Raw genomic sequence first — 26854 nt, 5'->3', positions numbered from 1 at the left:
TTTATGGACTAATATATAGTTTGAAGTATAGTGCAAGAAATATGCCTCCAAGAAGAAGCACATAAAGAACTATAAGAATTAATCTTATATATATCATCCTTAAATACACGCATAAAAAAAGTGAAAAGGAACATATCTATAACGCTATATTAACAAGAGTACCAAATCACATTGAAGTATTCCAAAATAAGATATCATTTCTTAGAAGAACTTGTGCAATATTTGACAATATATATTGATTCAATACAATAAATTAAACTTAAATGAATAGAAATTTAGTTTATGAAAAGTTGTTTTTGACATAATTCAAAGTTAAAAGTAATAAAGAAATGCAATTTAGCGTGAAGTTGTTTTTAGGACCTTTGTCGGACACTTGGTAACAAAATATTAATAAAATCAATAAGAGAGAATTATTGGAATTGGATTTCACTAGGTAACACAACATGATTTCTCAAATTTGATCACTTAGACTATGAGTGTCCAGTATCCTTGTTAGGAATAAAATAGCTTGGGTTTAAGTTTATCATAGCCTTAGCATGCATAACTAAGCTTATATGGATTTAGCCCATCAACTACTCTCCAATATCCACTGTCATTTCCAACTTTTAATTAAGGATTTTGGCTTTCAATCTTGTACCTTACTCAATTGGTTATTTATAAACTAGTGTGGCTCAACCTTACCCCCATATAGTATGAAATAAAGACATAAAGGAGACTCAACATTTCACTTCAAGAGATAAATATACTCAATAAGGGTTTTTCAATAGTTAGGCTCTCAAAGTGTAACACCCTAAATTTTTTCTATTTTTTATATAATTATTAATTAGGAGAAATGAGGATGATTTTATTTTATATTGCGATTAATGATTATTATTTTATTTTAATAGATTTAATTATTAAGAGGAGAATCAGGTATTATTAAGAGAATAGAGAGATTTTAGAGAAATAAGATATTATTATATTATATATTATAAGAGAAAGGAGAAGAGTTGTTATTATTTATTATTCATTTCACGTCCTTTAATGCTCAGGTGCTCTAAAGAGGAAACATCAAGAGAACAAGGAGGAAAGTCACCAAAGAGGAGCCAGAAGCGTAGATCAGATATTTTTTTCATTACTCTAGGTAAAGGGGAGTGAGAACACTTATTCTTGGGATTGGGTGTATGCATAAATTGAGTGCTTTATAAAAGGGAGTTAGAACCTTAGAAGGATTGGCCCCAATTCCATAAGAGTTCTGTTTGATTATATTTGATGTGTGTTTGATATGATTCGATGAGTAGATTTGGAATATGTAATTAATTTGATGATTAGGTGTTTTAGAATAAATAATTGAGTGCTTTGTAGAAAAGAGTTAGAACCCTAGAGGATTGGCCCCCAATCCCATAAGATTTCTTCTTGACAAAATTTGATGTTCGTTTGATGTGGTCCGATGAGTAGATTTTGAATTTGTGATTAATTTGATGATCAGATGTTTTAGAGTAATTAATTGAGTGCTCTATAGAAAGAGGTTATAATCCTAAAGGGATTGACCCTCAATCCCATAAGTTTTCTGTTGGACAAAATTTGATATGCAGTTAATATGGTTTGGTGTGTTGATTCCAAATATGTAATTTATTTGACGATCAAGTGTTTTTAGATAATTAATTGAGGGTTCTATAGGAGGCGATTAAAATCCTTAGGGGTAGGATTTGATGAATTAGATGGAAACGATTCTTAGATCTTTGATGAAAAGAATTATGATAGATGATGGAATTAATTATTATATAGGAAAAATGAATTTCTAGTTGATATAAGTGATTTGAATAATGGATGTTTTTTCTGGGTTTTGGGGTTTTAAGTGTAGGAAACATATTTTGATTTGTCAAATGATTGATTTATACGATGATGAATATGGGCGCGTGTGTGTATGTATATATATATATATATATATATATATATATATATATATATATATATATATATATATATATATATATATATATATATATATATATATATATATATATATATATATATATATATATATATATATATAGAGAGAGAGAGAGAGAGAGAGAGAGAGAGAGAGAGAGAGAGATAGAGAGAGAGAGAGAGATAATCACCTATACACTACTAGTGTAAAGTTTTTTTACACTAGCAACCAATTATATCCTGTAATTGTACCATGTCACTATAAACAGATTTACTTTTAACAGTGACATAACACAATTAAAGGATATAATTGGTTGCCAGTGTAAAAAACTTTACAGTGGTAGTGTATAAGTAATTAACTCATATATATATATGTGTGTGTTGATGAATGACATGATGATAAATGACGTACATATCTTGTGATAGATGATTTCCATGTTGATAGATAAACTTGATGTGGATTGATATAGATGTTGGTGAATGATAATTTAAACGATGAAAGTAATGTGTTAGTATAGAAGCATTTGCATGATGGTGACATGCATCATAATTGTATATTTGAGGTTCTGATGGCAACCTAATGTTGAGGTTCTGGTGGGAACCTAATGTTGAGGTTCTGGTGGGAACACTGGTGTGTTGGTAGCTTAAGGTTAACTTGGAACTTAGGTACCAACTATATATTTACAATGATGATGATCATGATGATGGTCGGGTATCCCATACATTTAGATGTAAGTACACATTGCATTACATTTATATGTGTGTGTTTGTGAATGAGATTGATGATGTCATTATTGAAGTTAAAGTTTATGAATGGTTGTTATTTAGTTGAAGTACAAATTGTTGTTACTACATTTTAAAGCATTAATTATTGTCATTATATTTGTTTATTGTGAAGGAATGAGATGCTGAGAGTTGCGACCCATTCCCTATATAGTGAAATTGTTCTCATTTCCCGTTTTGTTTGTTGGCTTGTTTTGGTATGTTTTGTAGACAAGGACCCTCAGCCTTGGGAGGAGCAAGGGGAGACCTAGGTGTGTGTAGCTCTGATGCCAATGTGATACCGGGAATTGGAGTAGTTTAGGAGTTATATTATTGTTTTATTTTAGTTCAATAGTTTAACTTGTAATTGTTTATCACTACTCTGTTTATTTACCTTATGATGAACTGGTTTGTTGGTTTATGTCTACATGAAGACTAAAGGAGATTTGTTTATGAATTTTATGAGAATTTTGAAGTTATGTTTTTATCCTTTGACTCCTCCATGTTTGGCGTTACAAAATCCATGCCCGATATTATTTAGGAAGAAAGCCTCTGCCTGACTCATGTTCAACTCTACAAAACTTGTGTTCGACGTCAACTAAGCAGAGAGCCATTGACCTAATCACATCCAGTGTCACCAAGTTAGAGAGTTGGTCAAGCAATCACACCTAATGCCCCTCAACCCACGTTCAACGTGACCAAGTTAGAGAGTTCCCCTCCAACTCACGTCTAATGTTACCAATCTTGTGTCTGGTGTCAATGAGGTAGAAAACCTTTGACTCACATCATGCCCGACCCAACACCATGAAGTTTCCCCCAACGTGATGACAATTTCTACACTTGGCAGAATCAAGATTTGGCTCAAAAACCTCTAAATATTCAACTCAAACCAACATGCACCCAACATTTCAGCATCCACACATCATAAATGACTCAATTCCACCAAAAACAACAACATGCAATCATAAAATGACTCAATTCCACCAAAAACAACAACATGCAATCATAAAATGACTCCAAGATCATCAACTCATGCTCAACACATCCAAAAACATCCAAATTTCAAAAGTCAAGATTTTCACTTGTCAATTCGCTCAAAGAGCCACAAAATGTGGATTTCAAGTTCAAATCATCAATTATGATACAATAACAATCAATCTATTGCTTCCTTTACCACGAAATCTCCCAGAAAAGAGGTAGAAAAGGAAGAATGTGGTCCTTTGAGGTACATCACACAACAACTCCTATACTTTGATTCTCAATCCTCCAAGCTTGAATCTTGTAGTCTCTCAACACAATTTAGCTATAGAGAAGGGTAAAAGTGATCCGTGAGTAGTCAAAAGAAAGAACAAACCTCTTTTAATTTTAGATTTCCTCTCTCTAACTTCTCTATAACTTTTTTAAGAAAATGAACTTATAAAATTCACATCTTAAAAAAATCTTATATATCATTTTCTAAACTTGATCGACTTTGACTTTAACTTAAAACAATTCCTAAATAATTAAACTTATGAGAATTCTTTAATCCTTTGGGTTTTACAACAATTAAACAACCAATCACATAATCATTTAATTAATAAAATTAACTAAATAATTTTAAAACTCACATTATTATAGTTAAAATAATTCATAAATTACTAGAAATTTAATTTCTTTATAAAAATTTTAATCCAAATAATATTTCACTTCGAAACATTTTAAGTTTACTTATAAAAAAACATTAATTATCTCTTAAAAATTTCCTATCTAAACATGGTAAGAGCATTTGAATGTTTTTATTATTTAAACTAGTTTTCCTTCTCATTTCTCCTCAAATATGGACGAATTATCAAACTTTTTATTTTTTCTCTTCTATTGACTTTCATCATTATTCAAAATTAATTTTAAATTTTAAATATGAGTTTTGAGACTTTAGAAAATAAAGGTTAATTTAGCCAAAATAAATGAAAGATTTTGAGGAAGATTTCAAAGTCTTGTATGAGTGTCTAAAATACTATTTTGTTTACTAAGTGTGAAGTTGATAAAAGTATTAAGCATAGAACTTGATCTCTCGGAAGAAATAAGTTTAATTTTTTAAAAGTGTATTTTACTTGTTTTTCTTTTTCGTACATTAATACTTTTTCTCCAAACCTGCGCCCGGGAAAGTTTCTTGCTTTTTCTTCGCAAACCATAGTGAGTTATGGGAAATGGTAAATGAATAAAAAATATTTTTCATTCTTCGTCTTTGAAAATAACTGTATGTTTATCTTATATATTATTTTTACATTTTATTTTTGGTTAAAAATATCACTTATATTCCATGCTTTTGTTTATTTTTTTGTCATTTTATTAATAACAAATGTATAATTTCGAATTTCTCTTATAATATTCATTTTATTATTAAGTTTTTTTTTATCTTGAGAATAATTTCAGAATTAATATTTTTTGAAATGATGCCAGAAATCTTTTGTCATGTTTGATATCCTTCATAGATTAAGGTTTAATTCTTTTTTGAATTCTAATCTTTTAGTCTTTACAATTAAAGTGTTTTTTTTATACATATCGTTTTATTTTTAATTTTTATAATTTTATAAGTTTTATCTTTTTATTCTATATATAAGTAGAAAATTAGGACAATAAAGAAACAAAAATAATATATGTAAAAACTAAAATATAAGATAATTTTAATTACAAATATTAAAAGATAAAGTTGATGAACTATAAAACTAAAAGTGTAATTAAATCATAAATTAAAATAAAATTTATTAAAGAATTAATATTTTTCCTTTTTTCCTGTTACTCATCATTACTTATTTTGTAAAATATGAATCATTCACTCACTAATTACACCATGCTGATAGCTAGATAACATTATTTTTTATGAACATCATTAAGAATTCAATCCTGATTTTTACGTATAAAAAAAATATTTGTTAAGAAATATGTCAACTGTTTTAATGCCAAAAAAATTGAAAATATTTCTTCAAATCTAAAACCAAACGCATATTCCGAAACTTTTGAAACTCCGTAGTCCAATGAACTTAGACGAGGTCCCACCGTGAGGTAGGACTTAAGTAACCTTATAATTTTGGGATTTTACTCTTATAAAGTGATATAACCAAGTGATCTAGTTTTTTTTTTTTTAAATAACAATAAATAATTAATATTTTAACATATTATTGTTTTGCTCTGTAAAAAACCTCCTTCATTACTTAGAAATTGAAGTTAAGACTTCCTTAAATTACAATCTTTTCATAGGTAAAATTGTAAGTATCTAAACAAAGTTAAATTAAACAATAAATATAGTAATTCTAATAATATCAACTAACTTGAGATAAAATATTGGTATTGAAAAAAAGAATTAAATTAATCATATACTTATTAACTTTAATTGAGAATTTATTTCGGTATGCAAAAGAAAACCTCATAGTCAAAAGTAATTTATAAACACTTTTAATATTATCAAGTCTAACAAACTTGACATCCTAACAATTATACATACATACACATTTTGTTTATAAGAAATTGTTTGGTATATGAGAGACTACATTAGTTAAAAAAAAATATATTGTTATTAAATTAAAACAATTTTACATAATATTCCATAATATTGAGTATTATAAGTTTACTACCAACTAACATTATATAGTTATATTGTATTTAATAAGAGTTAATGGCTTTAAACGATGCGGATTTTGTATATTTACTCTTTATTTAAAGGAAAGAGGACCCACAAAAGTTTAATTTAGAGAGAAAAGAAGAAAGGTTTTGGGCAGGAAAGTGGTATCCAACTTCTTAGTGATCTTCAAGGAGACGTAATGGAGTAGGAAACGTGTGGCACGATTTTTGTTTCTCTTCCAGAAGCCCACCCTACCCAACCCAACATCTCAAACAATCCAAACCAAATAAATAAAACCAATAAACAATCCCTTTCTTCTAGATACATATGAATAAAATTGGCCTGTCACTGTCACTATTTCTGGTCCCTTTCATTTTGTGTTAATATAATAACAATCATGTTGCTATTCAAGTCTCAAAATTCTCGATTCTTCATTGCTCCTCCTACCCCAAGTTGCTTTTGAAGCTCACAACCAAAATTTTGTGATATGGGTATGAACAAGCTTCATGTGTTGATGTTGTTAGTGATCTTGATTGCTTCATCGGTGGCAGAGAAACCTCGTGTTGTGGAAGGAAGGACACTTTCCTTAACATCTCAGTCTCATCAAGGTTGGCAAAAACTTCATAACTGTATAGAACATGTTTAGATAATAATCGTTTTGAGAGTTTCTTAATCAAAAATAGATAACTTTTTTTTACAAAATTCTGAAAAGCACTTCTAAATTTATATTTAAACAGACTCATATACTACTTTGTGATGGTGTGGTTGCTGATTAATTGTGTGTGATGAAATTGCAGGGTACTCTAAGATTTTTGCTACGCTTGGAGTTGTTTGCAAGTGTTGTGATGGGGTTGAAGGTGCCTGCACAAGCACATGGACAGAACCTTGCCCTAATTTGCAGTGTTCCCCTTGGAAATATCACACAGAATAGCAGTTTCTTTTATTTTCCTTGCTTTTATTTGCTGTATGATATGATTAAGAAATATTATAGGAATTAACTCTTTGATCTGATTTTGTGTTCTGGATAGTGTAAATTTTGTGTATATCTGTGCTAAATTTTGGGGATGTATATTACAAAAGCAGTGAGAAACGAGGTTGACCACATGTGCATTATATTTATGGCATTACTATATTCTTTTGAAATTAGCTTCAAAATGAAAAACTGAACTATAGTTAATCATTTGGATGATGGCTTGATCGAAAAAGGGGTTGAGTTTAAATTAAGGGTAAAGGGGAAGTAGTGGGTACTAAAATACTGTCCCACATTATGACAAAAGGAACTAGTAAAAACTTTGAACAAATATGCTATTTTAATTTGTAAATGGAAAGAGAAAGGAAATGTAAAGTGTGAAAAAATTTTATTGTTATTATTTATTTATTTTGAAAGGGTATTTTTGAGAAGCATAAAATATCAATTATTTCATGTTTAAATAATAGAATTGTATCTTTTATACTTTTACTCTCATCGTTTACCTTCCCATTCTCCCAAAAATCAAATGTCAAACACAGGTACATTAATTTTTTGTTTGTTTTTTTTAATAAATATTGTATTTTCTTTTATGGCGAAAAAATTATAAACAAAATCTTTTGTAATAACAAAAGTTGGTAAAGGCAACGATTGTGGTTTAGTTCAGTTGATTAAAATTTTGTGTGAATTATAATAAATTTTTAAATATTGTGTTGGATTCCAATAATAAAAAACAAACTTATAAACTTCAGGAATTCGAGATGGATAAAAATAGTATGTCTATACTTAGATAAGCTAGCTTTTTTTTTTTTTTTTTTGAGTATTGTTATACTCACAAAACATAATTTAGCATGAGGTTTTTTTTTTAATTATGATATTAGTACAAAATATTTATTGTTGAAAGTAATGATTAATCTTCATTGAAGACCGTGAGTACACAAAAAATGAGTATTTCCCTCTTAATATAATTTATTTCATATTTAAAATTAGGATTTGAACTTTAGACAACATGATTAAGGAACACAAAGTCACAAACTACTACTACTTGTGTCAACCAATGTTGGTGATAATTATCAAGTATGCATTCATATTTTATTCAATCTAGATAATTATTGATATATATTATGCTTTTAAATCTTTTTTTTTTCCACAAAACTTAGTCAAGATGATAGTTTTAATTTTAGTTTAATTATTTAAATATTAGATTTTTTTATGTTTTTCATTGTTGAAATATCATAAGGAGAAGATAATTTGGAAAGTTATGAAGTCTCAATTGAAATTATTACTCTAATATGAAAATTCGCTCAAAACTACTAGAAATTCGCTTTGATGAGCGAGTCAAAGCAGAGAATGACAATGGAAGTAGGGTTTTATAAGATCAACATTGTAATCACAGATTGCTCAAAAATTCATCAAAAGTTGTAATCCTTAGTCATGAGTGGCTAAGTTCACCATTGTTGAGGATGGAGGTAGCTACTTGAGTTATGAAATTTTATCTCTGTTTTTCATTCAATAAAATATTTATTCAGTTAATTATTTTAGTCTTATACTTAATGCTTGTTGTGTCTTGATCAAATTTATCATGATTTTATAATTTTTAATCAAGGTTGAGAAACCCTTTTTCCAAATTATGATCTAGCTAAAACACTAATAATATTTATTACCAAGAAATTGGGATAAACCTCATCAATCAACTTTTGGTCCTTAACCTTAATGTGAGATTGTTTAACAAAAATTATTGAGGAATTGAGATTTTTCTCAAACAACTTAGAATTTCTCACCTAAGAAATTATGATTTAAATGCAATTGTGGGATGTCAAATTAACTGTATACTTGCAATGTTGAATGAAAAACAATAAGATTTTACATAGGGATAGTTATTAATTAATCTTCATCACAATTTACCACTTCACTATTATTCTATTGTGTTTAAACAATTTTTTTTCTGAATAATTTTAATTTTCCTAGTAATTTGTCTATTTGATAAAAATATTATATTAAACAATTATAAATCCAAGTCTTTGTGGATTTGACACTTGAACTTTTTTACCCTCTTTACTACTACGTCAATTAATATACTTGTCAAATGTGTATCAACTGATCAATTTAACATAAGATAAAATAGTGATTTCAATAAAGATTATAAATGCAATTATTAGCAAAATAATGATGTATTAGAATAATAAAAAAAAAAGACATAGTTATAACTTAAGAAAATCCTAGTATTTATAAGTATGAATGATTTTACTTTAGGTCGATGATCGTCTAACTTAATTAAGTTATTGCCAGTTAATAAATACTTTATTTTCTATTCACAATATGTTATTTTGTTTTTATTTATACCCTCACAATTAACTTTTTTTTGCACATGCATGCATGTGTATAATTTTTTTCTTCACATTTTAAAAATAAGTCGATATACATGAACTACAAATTGATTGAAATAGTTAGCTAACAATCTATTAAAATAAACATTCCAAAATTATATATGAACATGGGTTGCTTAGAAATTAATATAATTTTTTTTTGAAAATGAGGAATAAAAGTAGAAAAAGTTGTTTTCCAAAAGCATGAGTCTTAGTAGTCACATATTAGCATTAAATGTGGAAAATCTTTAAATGTTTGTAACCATTCTCATAATCAATGCTAAGGATTGATCTTAATGTCTTCTTCAAAGATGTTTAAATATTTTAAGAGAGCATTACCTCTTAAATACAACTAAATTATCTTTATAACATGTTTATGTGGGAAGGCTTATTAAGTGAGTTATGACTATAATGAAGTTTCTTAATCAAAAGCCTAAGGTTGCTTAGGGCAAGCCACGAAAACCTTTAGGAGTTTAAAATGACATGACATAATTGCTTTATAGTCATGTTAGATGTACACATGTCAAAGTAGTAACCTATGACTTGGAGAATCATGCTCTTAAAATTAAACCTATTCGAGGTCCTACTATGAAACATTCAAATACTCATTCCATGCATCACCAAAGATAAGGGTACAAATCAATTTGTGGTTTGGTTTAGGTGATTAGTTTGGTTGGAGTTTAGTTTACTTCACATGATAATATTTGTCTTAAGATTCAAATTATAGGTTTGCAAACCAAAAATACCTTACTTGAACCAAATGTCAACCACACTATAGAAGCCTATCTAATGATTGAAGTTAAATTCCTATTGAAATTAATCATTAATCTCCAACTTGTCCATCTTTTCTCACTCCATCTTCGCATATATTTTTGTCTCCCCCTTTACCCACTCGTCTCTCAACTCTAAACAACAAAATAAAGGCATAACTATAATGAGGTTATACTAAGATGACACAACTCATTGTAGAAGGGCGACAATGCCTACCCAACTATTTTTCACACACAATTCAAATTGATTTGCTCACACATAGAGGGACAATGACAATGTGATTCCTTTGTAGTAAAACATTAATTTGGCACACAATATATGAAAAAAATATGACAATGCAACACAATTGGTTTCCACACGATCGAGTCAATTCAATTAGCTTACTCCTAGGGGATGCAACAATTGTGGGATTTTTATCTGGTGAACACTGATATGATTCCAATGGTTAATACTTGAACGATGATATCATTAACCGGCAATAATGGTAGAACAACATCAAATTTGAACTTATGCTTCATATTTTTCAATTTTATTTTATTTTACTACCAGCCACTCAATTTGAACTAACTCGATAGAGATTGAATTAACTCGATCAATTCAAGTTTTCAATCCCAAAAAATAGAGAATGAGAACCAATATAACTCGATGTCACTTATTTAGTTTAAATTTCTACTTAGACTACTTTTTTTTTTTGTTTATGGACATGGTACACACAATATTTCAAAATTGATAATCAATGACTAATACGCATTTGCGGGACATGGCCTCCATTAACTAAATATTATTTTAACACTTTGATAATTGATCCTAGGAACATCAGGTCAACCCCTACACCCCAAGATATATCTTACAACCACTATAAAAATTTCTAGACACCTTAAATTAATGCAAATGTGACCCAATTGTATCCCAAATCAAATAGAAATTCTTGAACACTAAGTATTTTCTTAATAATAATTGATGTATATGAACTCACTTTAAAGTTTTAACATGAATCCTCATTCATTTCCATGTTTTTGTGATCTTGAGTCCTAGTATTGTGTTCATGTTTTAAGTTTGGTCCCTTCCCTTTTTATGGGATGAATTATTTTCAAGAAAATTTTACATATTAGACAAAAAAAAAAACTATCTCATGGTTAATGAAACAAAAATCCAGAAAGAATAGTAAATACTTGGTTAAAATACTTTTTAATCCCTATAATTTTACTTACTTTGTCTTTTAGTTCTTATAGTTTAAAATAAATCTTTTTAGTTCTTATACTTATTTTTTTTCAATCCTTTTTAATCCTTTCAATCATCTTGCAAATATAGAAACTAAAAGGATCTATCTTAAAGTATAGAGACTGAAAAGAATTAAAAAAAATAAGTTTATATGTTTTTAATCTTTCAAATTTAAGGTAAATTTGTTTTTGATCCCTCAAATTTAAAACTACTATTTTTAGTCTCTGTAATTTTCAAAAATTTTGTTTTAATCTATTAGATCACCAATAACACATATAAAAGTAACGGAATGAGACAGTAATGCAACATCCGTTGAGTTTAATGCAATGTTTCTACTAATATTGACACCAATAGATATATTTTATACAACAATATTTGATAAATTTTCTAACAAAATTTGAGTATAAAAACTAAAACAAAATTTTTGAAAAATCATAGGAACTAAAAAATGTCAGTTTTAAATTTAAGGACTAAAAAAAATCACCTTAAATTTGAGAGACTAAAAATATATTTAAATAAAAAAGTAAGTATATAACTAAAAATATCAATTTTAAATTATAAAAATTAAAAAGTAAAGTAAAATTATATTAAAAAGTATTATAACCTAAATACTTCTTCGATCCCATTCGTATAGCTATATCCATAAATATGAAATCTTTGGCAAAAAGTTATATGCAGAAACTAGTGTGTTTGGTACATAGGCATATACGAGATAGCTAGCTGTATTTCATTGCAACGAGGCATCATGATTTTCTCAATTATCATCTTTTGCGCAATCCCCGCCACCTCCACTTTCACTGCAAAATCAACATATGTTTGAATAATATCACCATTTGCTCGCAACTTAATAAATTCATATTTAAAACTTATAATTGATATTTTGTAAATGAGCCTAAGTTTTATGAAGCGTATATATAGTACTATACAATATGTAATGAACCGATATCGTAAAATCTACCAACAGGATTCAACGCAATAAATTTTTATTTATTTATTTTTTATAAGCCAAGACCCGACACAATTGATATATAGTTTGGAGAAGATTTCTTATGCATGATAATTGAAGAAGATTTTATTCGCAGAGGTAAAATGATAGGCGTCTGCTCCTCATTAGTTCAAGGACTTTATTTTATATTTGGGCTATTGATTAAAAACTTATGCTTTATTGTTTTTTCTCAAATGGGCTACTTTGCTTATCAGCTCGATACCTTTCCTTGTATGTTATAAGCTGTCTTTCCGATATATGAATGAAGTATTTTATTTTTACGGTTTATATTTTTTTGCAGTAGTAAATCCTAGTTTTTAATAATTCTATTGGTATTTTCAGAGTTAGGTTACGAAAAGAATTACTTATAAACTAAATTAAGGTGTAAATTGAGTACTATTAGGTGAGTGAAGTTGTCCAAGAAAAATATTAAGTTAAAAGGCGATCTTAGATCTCTGACTATAAAGTTTTAATGATAATAAATACAGAATTTATTAGAGAAAAGTTTTTAAACCATTCAATTAGATGAATGTTTTGTATAAGACGAATGCATTAAGACTATTCATTATCTTGACATGAGTGTTTAAAGATGAAATACTCATCTGTTAGACATTTACTCTGAATTAATATCATTTATGATGTCTGATAACAAAATAATTTCCTTAGTACCCACAATGACAAAAGAGAATGATAACATGTTTTTCATTAGAAAAAGACAAGCGAGTCCTTTGAATCACAAAAATTCTTAGAAAAAGTTGTTTTGAATTGACACACGCGTGACTCCAATTATTCGGTACCTAAAAGGTAACAAGTAACTTCCTTAATTAGATAAGAAGTAAAAAATTTGATGAAATACATTTAATGCAAAAAATTAATGTACCAATAGATACTTCTCTCCACAAGAAAAGGAAAATTGAAGACAGATGAAACAAGTTTGTGAGAGGAGCTCAATGATTTGTAACGGTTATCTTCATTGAAGTCATATATAAAGGGAATTTGAAATTTAGAAGAAAAAAAAAGAGCATACACATTGTAAAAATTATATTCATTATTTCTATAAAGAGTTTTGTGTAACGTAGTAAGTTTTCAGAAGGCCCAAAATCCCAATATGGGTGATTTAGTAGCCCAGAACGAGCCGTTCCCAAACTGGAACGGGCCGTTCCAAACAATTAAATTGACTTGAAAATCATAGTTGAGAACGGGCCGTTCTGGAGGGAGAACAGGCCATTCCAAACCCCAAAATGGGCCGTTCTGGAGGGAGTACGGGCCGTTCTGGATGGAGAACGGGTCGTTCTGGATGAGTCCCAGAATGGGCCGTTCTGATTTCAGAACGGGCCGTTCTGCATGTGATTTTTGCACATGAGGAAGGGGTGCAGAACGGGTCGTTCCGGATTCGGAACAGGCTGTTCTGGCCACTCCTGAACTTCTATAAATAGGGGTTGGGTGGTTGAGGAGAAAATGGGGTTTTTAGAGAGAAGTTTAAAGAGAAGGACTCTGGGTCTGTGAGCTCCTTTCTCTCCCAAATTTCCCTGTATGATTCCTTTTCTCCTCTAGATCACTAATGCCTTCTACCTTTTCTTGAAATTCAGATTAGAAAGCTTGCTTTGGGAGGATTGAAGTTCCGAGTTGAGCTTTGGAAGGGAATTCTATTTCTTCTCAGTTGTTGGCTATTTTGAGCCAATCTTCAAGTGAGGGAAGCTAGAATATTTTTTGTTTAGGTTGCATGTGAGTTTAGAAACTCAATTGATGCATGAATGTTGAGAATCCATAGATGGATTGAAGAAAATCTCATTTTTTTTTGGAGTTTTGAGAAAAAGGAGGATTTTGATGATTTTGATGCATAGGTTGGATGCATGTGAGATTTAAGTTTATTTTGAGTTGTATGGAGCCTATGCATTGTGTTTTGTGTTTGCATGTGGCTGGATGTGTTGGTTTGGATGAGATTTTTAAAACTCTCTGACTAGGATTAGGCCGGGCGCAGGTTGAGCGTGCCAGGCGTGAAAGAGCTTAGAGCTCTTGGGTTGGTGTTAGGCCAAGTGCGAGCTGACTGCGGTGTGCGTGATTATATTTATAAAAATAATTGATTTAAATTGATGCTTATGCATGTTTAAAGTCGAAGTTTTAGATCATGTATGTATGATATATGATGTATGGTGAGGTATGATTCATATGTATACTTTGTGATGATACGTATGAATGGTTGAATATGATATGACATGTGTATATGTTCATATGGGTATGTTTATTGATCATAATGGTGGTAAACCATGTATGATGTATGATGCATTATTACATGTGATGTCTTATGACATGTGTATGATTGTTGATCATGATGTTGGGTAGACCATGTATGATGTATGATGCATGATTGCATGTGATGCCTTATGGCATGAGTCTAGCCTAGGACTTGAGGAGAGGAAAAATATTTTTGAACTAGAAGAGCTCACATAGATTCTCTTGAGAGTGGTGCTTGGATAGGCCACTAATATATGAGAGTGGTGCTCAGATAGGCCACTGGATTTGGGAGTGGTGCTTAGGTAGGCCACTAGGTTAGGTGAGTCTCCTCTAAGTCCTTAGCTAGTGTTGGAGCGGGGTATGAGGTCGAGGGTTATTCCCTTAACCAAGTACTCGGAAAGGTGCGTGGATCCTTGCGGATAGTCGGTAGGCGAACTCCACAATTGACTTGGTTATGCATGTCAAGGTCGTGGTAAGCCCGTACCTAACTGTGCTATACCTGATGGTGGATCTGGACTTCCAATTGTGTAAGTGACATCATCCAAGTAAACCCGAGTGAGGATTATATCCTGTTTAGCTGTGACCGAGCGGGCGCATTGGGCGTGAAAACGGTTTGGGTAGTTTCGGTAGGATGGAATGTCACTTATACAGCTCTATTGTTAGGGAGATCTCCTAGCTGTATGCATGACGACACATTAGATTATTGATATGCATTAATATCTGTCATGAGTTGCATGTATTGCATGATTATCATGATGATGAAGTGTATGGTGTTTGGCTTCATGTTTGATGAATGGATGATTGATTGAGATGGAAGGTTCCTTTGGGACTTGATTGGGTTGCATGTTTAGTATAAATTTTATTATGTACTTGTATGATTGATTTTTGAACTCTAGCTCACCCTTCTGTTTCCATGTGGTGGGACTGCAATGATCATACTTAGTATGGGAGCAGGTCAGGGATAACTTGGAGTAGTGGTGACCGCTGCGAAACGGGGAGTTTGAGCCTTGTGTTAGAGTTACCATTTTTGGGTAATGGTTGTATGTGCTTGACCGGCACTAGGGATTATTTTGGGATGACTGTACATATATAGTGTTTTATTTTGTATACAGAAACTTAGTTATTTTGATCTTTATATCTATGCCTGTATGTATGTGTTATCCAGATTAATATTCTCTTAGTTAACTAGTTGTAGTGCGATTCCACTAAGTGTAGAGACCATGGCGGGTCGTTACACCATGGCGGGTCGTTACACTTTTATGGTATCAAAGCCGGTCGAGTCTTTTGGATACTCTGTGGGGAGTGATCCTTCTAGGTTTCTGTTGTGTCATATCTTTGATTTGTGTTAGGTTTGGTGATATATGGTGGTATCATGTTACTAATAAGATGTTTGAATTCTTGTAGTATGGTGAGGCCACAATATGATCAGATAGCCAGGGCCATCGAGATGATGGCCATGGCGATGCAGCAACAGACTGCACATTTTACTAGGGTGGATGCCAAGATAGCTGCAGCTAGTGTAGCAGGATCTACTGGGTCTCATGAGAGCAGGGATATGGCTGAGTTTAGGAAGTGTAGTCCTCCTCAGTTTAGAGGTGATGCAGATCCAGATGTGGCTAATCACTAGATTTGCAAGTTGGAGAAGATATTCTCAATTTTAGGTTGTTCAGAGGAGCGGAAGCTTGCCGATGCAGTGTATATGTTGATAGGAGAGGCAGAGTATTGGTGGAGAGGTACTAGTCAGATGATGTTTGACTGTGGAGTGGTTGTGGACTGGGTGTGCTTCAAGAGGGCCTTCCTCGAGAAGTACTTCCCAGAGAGTGTCATGCATGCTCGGGAGGCAGAGTTTATGAGATTACAGCAGGGGGGATGTCGGTGACCGAGTACGCCATGAGATTCGAGAATTTGGCACGCTTCTACACCCAAGCCATCTCTGAGGCTTGGAAGTGTAGGAAGTTTGTTGAAGGCTTGAAGTATGATTTGAGGAGAATGGTGGTGCCTATGGCCATCATAGAGTTTTCAGCCTTGGTAGAGAAGGCGAAAGTTATGGAGCGGCTAGAGAGCGTCGGCAAGCCGACGAAGACTGTTGGTGGGCCAGTTGGGTCCAAGAGTGGTAGTGGTTCTCAGAGGAAGCCTTATGATAGGCCTCAATCCCAGTAAGGGGGTCCTGTCACAAGGAAACCTATTAACATAGCTAGGAGTGGGGGTCAGAGTGGAGCTACTACTCTCAGATGCTATAGAGGTGGAGGAGCTCACCCAGTCAGAGAATGTTCCCATCCGGGGAATGTTTGCTTCAGATGTGGCAGGCCAGGCCACATCTCTAGAGATTGTCATACACCACCAACTTCATCTAGGAGTGCCCCGAGGCCACCTAGGCCTACAGCTGCAGGGAGAGTGTTTGCATTGTCAGGTGTAGAGGCTTCCACTTCATCAGACTTGGTGAAGGGGAAGGGGAAGGAAACAGGTGAGAATGTTTTATTTTTGTTCAACTCTGGTGCCACGCATTCTTTCATTTTTGTTGATTGTGTGGGGAGATTGGGTTTGTCAATATATGCATTCCATGTTGATTTATCTATGTCTACTCCGACTTCAGTTTCTATGGTGACGTCGGAGATGTATGTGAGATGCTCGATAGAGTTGTTTGGTAGGAGGTTCCGAGTGAACCTGATTGTGTTGCCCATGGTGGATATCGACATAATCTTAGGGATGGATTGGTTATCTGCCCATCACATCCATATAGATTGTGCTCGAAGAGAGTTGGTATTTCCTCAATTGGAGGATGAGGTGTTGGTATCAGCGGGTCAGGCTAAGCAGTTGATGAGAGATGGGGCTGAGTGCTTCATGTTGTTTGCCGCTTTGAGTGTTGAGACAGAGAGGGCCATCACTGGGATTGAGATTGTTAGTGAGTTTCCTTTGCCACCTATGCGTGATGTTGAATTTAGCATTGATCTAGTACCTAGTGTAGGACCAGTATCAGTGGCTCCTTATAGGATGGCTCCAGCTGAGTTGGTAGAGCTGAAGAAATAGATTGAGGATTTTTTGGAGAAACAGATGGTGAGGCCTAGTGTTTCTCCTTGGGGTGCCCCAGTACTGTTAGTGAAGAAGAAGGATGCTGAGGCCCGTTTGTGTGTTGATTATCGGCAACTGAATAAGTTGACGATAAAGAATAAGTAACCGCTTTCGAGAATTGATGATTTGATGGATTAGTTGAGGGGAGCTTCTGTGTTTTCAAAGATTGATTTGAGATCCGGATACCATCAAATCAGGTTGAAGGAGAGTGACATACCAAAGACTGCTTTCAGGACTAGGTATGGTCACTATGAGTATGTAGTGATGCCTTTCGGTGTCACTAACGCTCCAGCGGTGTTCATGGATTACATGAACAGGATTTTCAGGTCATTCTTGGACATCTTTTTGGTGGTCTTCATTGATGATATTTTGGTGTATTCTAGATCTTTGGAGCATTAACGTGAGCATCTGAGGTTGGTTTTGGAGGTGCTGAGGGAGAGACAATTGTATGCCAAACTGTCCAAGTGTGAGTTTTGGTTGTCCGAGGTGAAATTTTTAGAGCATGTGATATCGACAGAGGGGATTGCAGTGGATCCAACCAAGGTGGAGGCTGTGATTCAGTGGGAGCGTCTGAGGACTGCTACGGAGATTAGGAGTTTTGTTGGGTTGGCGGGTTACTATCGGAGATTCATTGAGGGTTTTTCTCGAATAGTAATGCCTTTGACTCAACTGACCCGAAAGGATCAGCCTTTTGTTTGGACGGATGCTTGTGAGCAGAGTTTTCAAGAGTTAAAGAGACGGTTGACTACTTCTCCAATTTTGGTGTTACCTGACACTGGTGAGCATTTTGATGTGTTCTGTGATGCTTCTCACTAGGGGTTAGGTTGTGTGTTGATGCAGGGAGGGAGAGTAGTGGCATACGCTTCAGGGCAAGTTAAGACCCATGAAAGGAATTATCCTACTCATGATTTGGAGCTTGCAATTGTGGTTTTTGCCTTGAAGTCGTGGAGACACTATCTGTACGGTGCGAAATTCAGTATATTCAGTGATCACAAGAGTTTAAAGTACTTGTTTGATTAAAAGGAGCTGAATTTGAGGCAGAGGAGGTGGATGGAATTTCTAAGGGACTTCGATTTTCAATTGATGTATCATCCTGGGAAGGCGAATGTGGTAGCAGATGCATTGAGTAGGAAATTCATTCACATGTCGGTTATGATGATTAGGGAGTTGGAGCTGATTAAGCAGTTTAGAGATTTGAGACTAGAGGTGGAGGTTGTTCAGGATCACATTAGTTGTGGTATGGTCACCATAACTAATGAGTTCTTGAAGTAGGTGGGAACTAAGCAGTTACAGGACCTAGAGTTGTTGAGGATTTTGGGATTGCTTGGTATTGAGAGGACAGCTGGTTTTGAGCTTGGTACTGATGGGATTATGAGATTCAGAGGTCGGATTTGTTTACCTCATGATTCAGAGTTGAAGAGAGCTGTTCTGGAGGAGGGACACATGAGTCGTCTTAACATACATCCTGGTATGACTAAGATGTATCAGGACATCAAGAAAAGTTTTTGGTGGCCTGGTATGAAGAGAGAGATAGCAGAGTTTGTGGCAGCTTGTCTGACTTGTCAGAAAGCGAAGATTGAGCATCAGAGGCCCGGAGGGGTTTTGCAGTTGATGGAGATTCCTGAGTGGAAGTGGGATAGTGTCACTATGGACTTTGTGGTTGGGTTGCCTAAGACAGTTAGGAACAGTGACTCTATCTGGGTGATTGTTGATAGGTTGACAATGTGTGCGCACTTTCTTCCTGTCAACAAGAGGTGGTCCTTGGAGAGGCTTTCACCGTTGTATATCAGAGAGATAGTACGATTGCATGGAGTGCCTTCCAGTATTATTTCTGACAGGGATCCAAGGTTTACTTCTATGTTTTGGCAGACTCTGCATCAGGCGTTGGGGATGAGGTTGAGGTTAAGCTCCGCTTATCATCCACAGACAGATGGGCAGTCAGAGAGAACAATTCAATCACTAGAGAATCTTCTGAGAGCTTGTGTTTTGGATCATCTGGGTAGCTGGGAGGAGGTGTTACCATTAGTGGAGTTTACCTACAATAACAGTTATCATGCAAGTATTGGCATGGTGCCTTTTGAGGCTTTGTATGGCAGGAGGTGTAGGACTTCATTATGTTGGTATCAAAAGGGTGAGTCAGTTGTGGTTGGTCCAGAATTAGTTCTTCAAACTACTAAGATGGTGAGACAGATTCAGGAGAGGTTGAGGGCTACCCAGAGTCAACAAAAGTCTTATGCTGATAGGAGGAGGAGACCTTTACAGTTTGAGGAGGGAGAGCACGTGTTTCTCAGGGTGACACCCACTACTGGTGTGGGAAGGGCAGTAAGGGCTAAAAAGCTCACTCTGAAGTTCATTGGTCCTTACCGAATCCTTCGTCATGTAGGTCCAGTGGCTTATCAGTTGGCGTTACCTCCGGTTCTGTCCAAACTGCATGATGTGTTTCACAATTGAGGAAGTACATCAGAGACCTGAGTCACGTGGTAGAGATGGATGAGGTGCAAGTTAGAGAGAACTTGACCTATGAGAAGAGATCGATAGCTATGGTTGATCACAAGTTGAAGGAGCTTCGTGGCAAGTCCATCAGCTTGGTGAAGATTCTTTGGGATGCAGCTATTGGTGAGGCAACCTGGGAAGTAGAGAGTCAGTTCAAGGAACAGTATCCATTCCTCTTTTCAGGTAAGCCTATTTTCGGGGACGAAAATTCCTATTTGTTAGGGGGATTTAGTAGCCCAGAATGGGCCGTTTCCAAACTGGAACGGGCCGTTCCGAACTACTAAATTGACTTGAAATCATAGTGGAGAACGGGCCATTCTGGAGGGACAACGGGCCGTTCCAAACCCCAAAACGGGCCGTTCTAGAGGGAGTACGGCCCGTTCTGGATAGAGAAAGGGTCGTTCTAGATGAGTCCCAGAACGGGTCGTTCTGATTTCAGAACGGGCCGTTCTGCAAGCTCCTTTCTCTCCCAAATTTTTCTGTATGATTCCTTTTCTCCTCTAGATCACTAATGCCTTCTGTCTTTTCTTGAAATTCATATTAGAAAGCTTGCTTTGGGAGGATTGAAGTTCCGGGTTGAGCTTCGGAAAGAAATTCTATTTCTTCTCAGTTGTTGGCTATTTTGAGCCAATCTTCAGGTGAGGTAAGCTAGAATATTTGTTGTTTAGGTTCCATGTGAGTTTAGAAACTCAATTGATGCATGAATGTTGAGAATTCATAGATGGATTGAAGAAAATCTTATTTTTTTTGGGTTTTGAGAAAAATGAGGATTTTGATGATTTTGATGCATAGGTTGGATGCATGTGAGATTTAAGTTTATTTTGAGTTGTATGGAGCCTATGCATTGTGTTTTGTGTTTGCATGTGGCTGGATGTGTTGGTTTGGATGAGAGTTTTGAAACTCTCTGACTAGGATTAGGCCGGGCACAGGTTGAGCGCGCCAGGCGTGGAAGAGCTTAGAGCTCTTGGGTTGGTGTTAGGCCAGGTGCGAGCTGATTGCGCTGTGGGTGATTATATTTATAAATAATTGATTTAAATTGATGCTTATGCATGTTTAAAGTCGAAGTTTTAGATCATGTATGTTTGATATATGATGTATGGTGAGGTATGATTCATATGTATGCTTTGTGATGATACGTATGAATGGTTGAATATGATATGACATGTGTATATGTTCATATGGGTATGTTTATTGATCATAATGGTGGTAGACCATGTATAATGTATGATGCATTATTGCATGTGATGTCTTATGACATGTGTATGATTGTTGATCATGATGGTGGGCAGACCATATATGATGTATGATGCATGATTGCATGTGATGCCTTATGGCATGAGTCTAGCCTAGGACTTGAGGAGAGGAAAAATATTTTCGAACTGGAAGAGCTCACATAGAGTCTCTTGAGAGTGGTGCTTGGATAGGCCACTGATATATGAGAGTGGTGCTTAGATAGGCCACTGGATTTGGGAGTGGTGCTCAGGTAGGCCATTGGATTGGGTGAGTCTACTCTAAGTCCTTAGATAGTGTTGGAGCGGGGTATGAGGTCGAGGGTTATTCCCTTAACCAAGTACTCGGGAAGGTGCGTGGATCCTTGCGGATAGTCGGTGGGAAAACTCCACAATTGACTTGGTTATGCATGCCAAGGTCGTGGTAAGCCCGTACCCAGCTGTAATATACCTGACGGTGGATTTGGACTTCCAATTGTGTTAGTGACATCATCCGAGTGAGGATTATATCCTGTTTAGCTGTGACTGAGCGGGCGCATTGGGCGTGAAAACGGTTGGGGTGGTTTCGGTAGGATGGAATGTCACTTATACAACTCTATTGTTAGGGAGATCTCCTAGGTGTATGCGTGACGACGCATTAGATGATTGATATGCATTGATATCTGTCATGAGTTGCATGTATTGCATGATTGTCACGATGATGAAGTGTATGGTGTTTGGCTTCATGTTTGATGAATGGATGATTGATTGAGATGGAAGGTTCCTTTGGGACTTGATTGGGATGCATGTGTAGTATAGATTTTATTATGTACTTGTATGATTGATTTTTGAACTCTAGCTTACCCTTCTATTTCCATGTGGTGGGACTGCAATGATCATACTTGGTATGGGAGCAGGTCAGGGATAGCTTGGAGTAATGGTGACCGCTGCGAGACGGGGAGTTTGAGCCTCGTGTTAGAGTTACCATTTTTGGGTAACAGTTGTCTGTGCTTGACTGGCACTAGGAAATATTTTGGGATGATTGTACATATATGGTGTTTTATTTTGTATATAGAAACTTAGTTATTTTGATCCTTATATGTTATATCTATGCCTGTATGTATGTGTTATCCAGTTTAATATTCTCTTAGTTAACTAGTTGTAGTGCGATTCCACTAAGTATAGAGATCATGGCGGGTCGTTACACCATGACGGGTCGTTACATCATGGAGGGTCGTTACATTTTGTACTTAATTGGTTGTATCACTTCTTGATAGTAAGGTGAAACAACATTGTTAGTTTACTCAACTTTAAATTTGTGTTATTGCTTTGAACTTGGAGAGGCTAATTTGTAAAAGAATACTTGTGTGTTCTTGAGCCTAAAGAGACTCGACTATAAAAGAATATTTTGGTTTTTGAAGTCTGAAGAAGCTTTGTGTTAAAAAATGCTTGAGTAGTTATTTGAAGGGACAAGTTAAAGAATACTTAAGTTAAGTCAGAAGTAACTTGTGAAAGAATATTTGTATCTTTGTAAAAATAGTGGAACTTGGCTAAGTTTGATCAAGAACTAAACTTACTTTCGGTGGTTGAGATGAATTAGTATAAAAATATTTTGTATTCTTTTGATTAATTTTTTGTCTACACTCCTACTAAATTTCATACTATTTCACTAATTCAAAAAAGTAAGTTTTTAATAAATATTATTCAACCCTTTTTATTGTCTTTCTTTTTTCCTATAAAGGAAAAAAACTATTATTGAGCTAATGTCAATAGAGTGTAAGTTGCCATGGACATTGGCCTTTAAAAGAGCGACAAGGTTAGAAATTTTACATTAAGTAAAATATAAAGTTAAATATGGTATTAAGTCTCAACACTCCTCCATCTAATGACTGCCCTTCGTATGTGCTTAGGTCCTAACATAAAACTCACTTTAATGACATTTATGTCTTGAAAGGAATAATAAATTATTTTCTTTACATAATTATTTTTATTATATATAATAAACTTATTAATTTTTACAACAATCATCTTTAAAATTATATATATATATATATATATATATATATATATATCATAATTTATGATTAATTGACATGATATTATTTTATACTTAAAAATAGATAGAAATTAAATTCATTTCGTAATACTACCTCGTGTTATACATAAGACCTTTTCAATTGCCTCATAAAAACTAAGAAAATTAATTAAGTTAACTAAAGGTATTAAATATGTTAAAACATTATAATTTTTCTATCCTCACTAGTCTTTTTATCTAATTATTTAAAACATCTCTATGTATGGGTAATTCTAGAGAAAACATATTAACACATTAGATAATTAGGCTGAAATCATGCAAAAGGTTCAAGATAAACTTTTAAAAAATGATATTATAAAACAGATTAATATAGTTGAAAAATTCCTATGTTTCTTAAGCATTTAAATTTGTGTATATAAAAGAACATTTGTTGAAGAACTCACTCTCTTAAATAGATCTTCGAGAAATTAAAAATAAATAAATAACATTTGTTTTTTTAACAACTTTAAAATGCAATTCTAACTCCTTAACCAATCCTATTTATCACTATTTGGTTATTCTTAGAGTTGGTATGAATTGGTTATTCCCATTTATTATCATTTAGATACTCTTAGAGTTGGTATGAATTGGTTATCCTCATATCTAACCCAACCAAACTAGTTTGGAATTTCAGCACGCAAGTAGCTCTAGGCTTCTAGTTCTATATTGAATCTATGAAACTTAATTAATGATCCACAGCCCAATTTTTCATTAGGACCTTAGTTTTTCATTCTCACTGCTTCGTGCTAAATTATTAGTTCTAAGTTTAATGTGTATAAATAAATAAAAAATATCTAATAGATATAAAATTTGAAATAAAAAAGTCATTATTTAATATCTTATTTTTCCAACTCTATTAGTTTATTTTTGTAAAAGAATAATTCATTGATATAAATCTTATATAGTATATACAATTTCCATTTTCAATGGATACGTTTTTTTCTAAAAAAAAAAACTTTAAATATTATTTTAATTAATTTCTTTTTTAAATAAACTTTATGTTCAACAATAATTTATTTATTTAATTTTTGCTATTTTATCTCTCTCTAATCACTCTTCAATTCTTCTTTTTTACTTTTTCTTTTCAAGCAAAGACATTTGTTTGATTTATCTTTATTATTTTTACAAATCTTATTATTTTTTTTACGCTCTTAACTTCAACATTTTTAAAATCCTAACTTTTTTACTTTCCATCTTCAATATTGTATAATGTTTTGAATTTCTTCTCTTTCAAAAAAATATTTTCCAAAAAAGAGTATTTAAGGAACAAATAAATAAAAAAAAAGAGAATAAAAGAGATATATTATTAATGGATGCATGTTTATTTAACAAAAAGCCAAAACTATATTGCTCTGACATCCAATTTTGTGGAATATATAGAACTCTTTGCCTCGTTCCTAGCCCCTAGGCATGGCCCAACCAAGAGTTTTTGTTAGTTCTTTTTTCTTTTTTCTTTTTACTTTTTACAAAGTTTTGTTAATACTTTTTAAAACCCAAATTAAGATGGATTTGGGGCTGGGAAAAAACCCACTTTTGGTTTGATAAAATTGGAGGATTCTTTATCGTAATTTCAATTTGTGAACATGTATCCCCAATTGTAATATTGTAAATGGATCTTTATAATGGGCTCTATTTGACTATTTTCCTTATTTTGTTTTTAAACAAAGTAATTGTGTGAAATTAGTGGGCTGGACCACGAAATAAAATGGACTGAGCTAAAAACATCGTGTATCCAAAACAAAACGACTGAGAAACATGTCTTTCAATTATGGACATGGATTTTTTTTTTTTTTGGAATTTCTGGACATGGATTTTAGGACTTTCAATAACTTTTCCTTCATTTGTTGTTTGTTTAGTAGCATAAAAATGAGAGTACGACGCAGTGGCCTTGGCTTTTACCTTAAGGCATTAGGTAGACGCAGTGGCCTTGGCTTTTACCTTAAGGCATTAGGTAGGTGGGTCTTTCTCACTTATATATTACTCAACATGCTCAACTCTAACCAATGTGGGACTTCGCTTCACATGGTCACGCTCTCCCTCAAGTGAGTAAGTCATACAATGGGCAGTGAGTAAGTCATACAAGTGAGTTTGACACCACAACATAACCTAAAACCTTAAGGCATTAGGTAGGTGGGTCTTTCTCACTTATATATTACTCAACATGCCCAACTCTAATCAATGTAGGACTTCACTTCACACTTAAATTCCAACATTATCAAACCTGGCAAAAAAGAATAATAAAAAAACACTATACTTTGTTCTCTTGTAGTTTTATAATTTCTCATAATACATTTTTGAACATATTTGTCACTAAACTTTAAATTTTTATTATTTTGTTACATAATTGTTCGTGGGGGTGGTATTGTAGTTATGCATTGGGAACTCTCGGGTTGAATTCTCAATATATTTACATCAATTATAATTTAATCGATTGAAAAATATTTATTTTTATTTTTATCCTACATTTTTAATATCTAAATCAGTTATGTAATTGATATAAAATATTTATTTTAACTTATGTAAAATGTTATTTTTCACTAATGACATTTAATATTAGTGATACAAAAGAAAAGTATAAAAGAAAATAAAAAATCTAGGAAGGTATTATGATTTATGAAAAATATAAAATTTGAGAGTAAAAAGATACATAATTAAAGCTCTATAGAAACCTTGTACATCGATGACATATGTTTGGGCGTTATATACTTATATATATAATCTATATATGTCAACGTATGTGGTAGAATAAAAATATACTTCTTTTATTTCTATTAATAATATAACATTATATTATTCAACTAGGTATGTTCGACATTTATTCTAATAATGTTAAAATAATATTTGACTGATAAAAAAAACACATTTTATAATTATATATTAATTTATATTGTCAATTTTAGAATATTATGTACATTATCTCTATAAATAAATTAAAAAGTTACATTTTACACGTAAGATGAAAAGAAAATCCTACAATTTATTGACTTTATGTCTTTATGACAGAATGTGTGCGATCGAATGACTTCATGGATAACACAAATCAATATTTACATACTATATAATGTGAATGGTACGACTTAAGAAAATATCTAAAATATTACTATTCTTCAAAAGAATATAAACCATATAATTGGAAGATTAAACTTTAATTCGTTGTTGAAACTAAAGTAAAATTGACTTCCCTTTGTGAATGG

This window comes from Cajanus cajan, chromosome 3 (assembly GCF_000230855.2).
Source record: "Cajanus cajan strain Asha chromosome 3, NIPB_CcT2T_4, whole genome shotgun sequence".
In the NCBI taxonomy this organism is placed as follows: Eukaryota; Viridiplantae; Streptophyta; class Magnoliopsida; order Fabales; family Fabaceae; genus Cajanus; species Cajanus cajan.
This window is presented reverse-complemented; position numbering follows the sequence as displayed.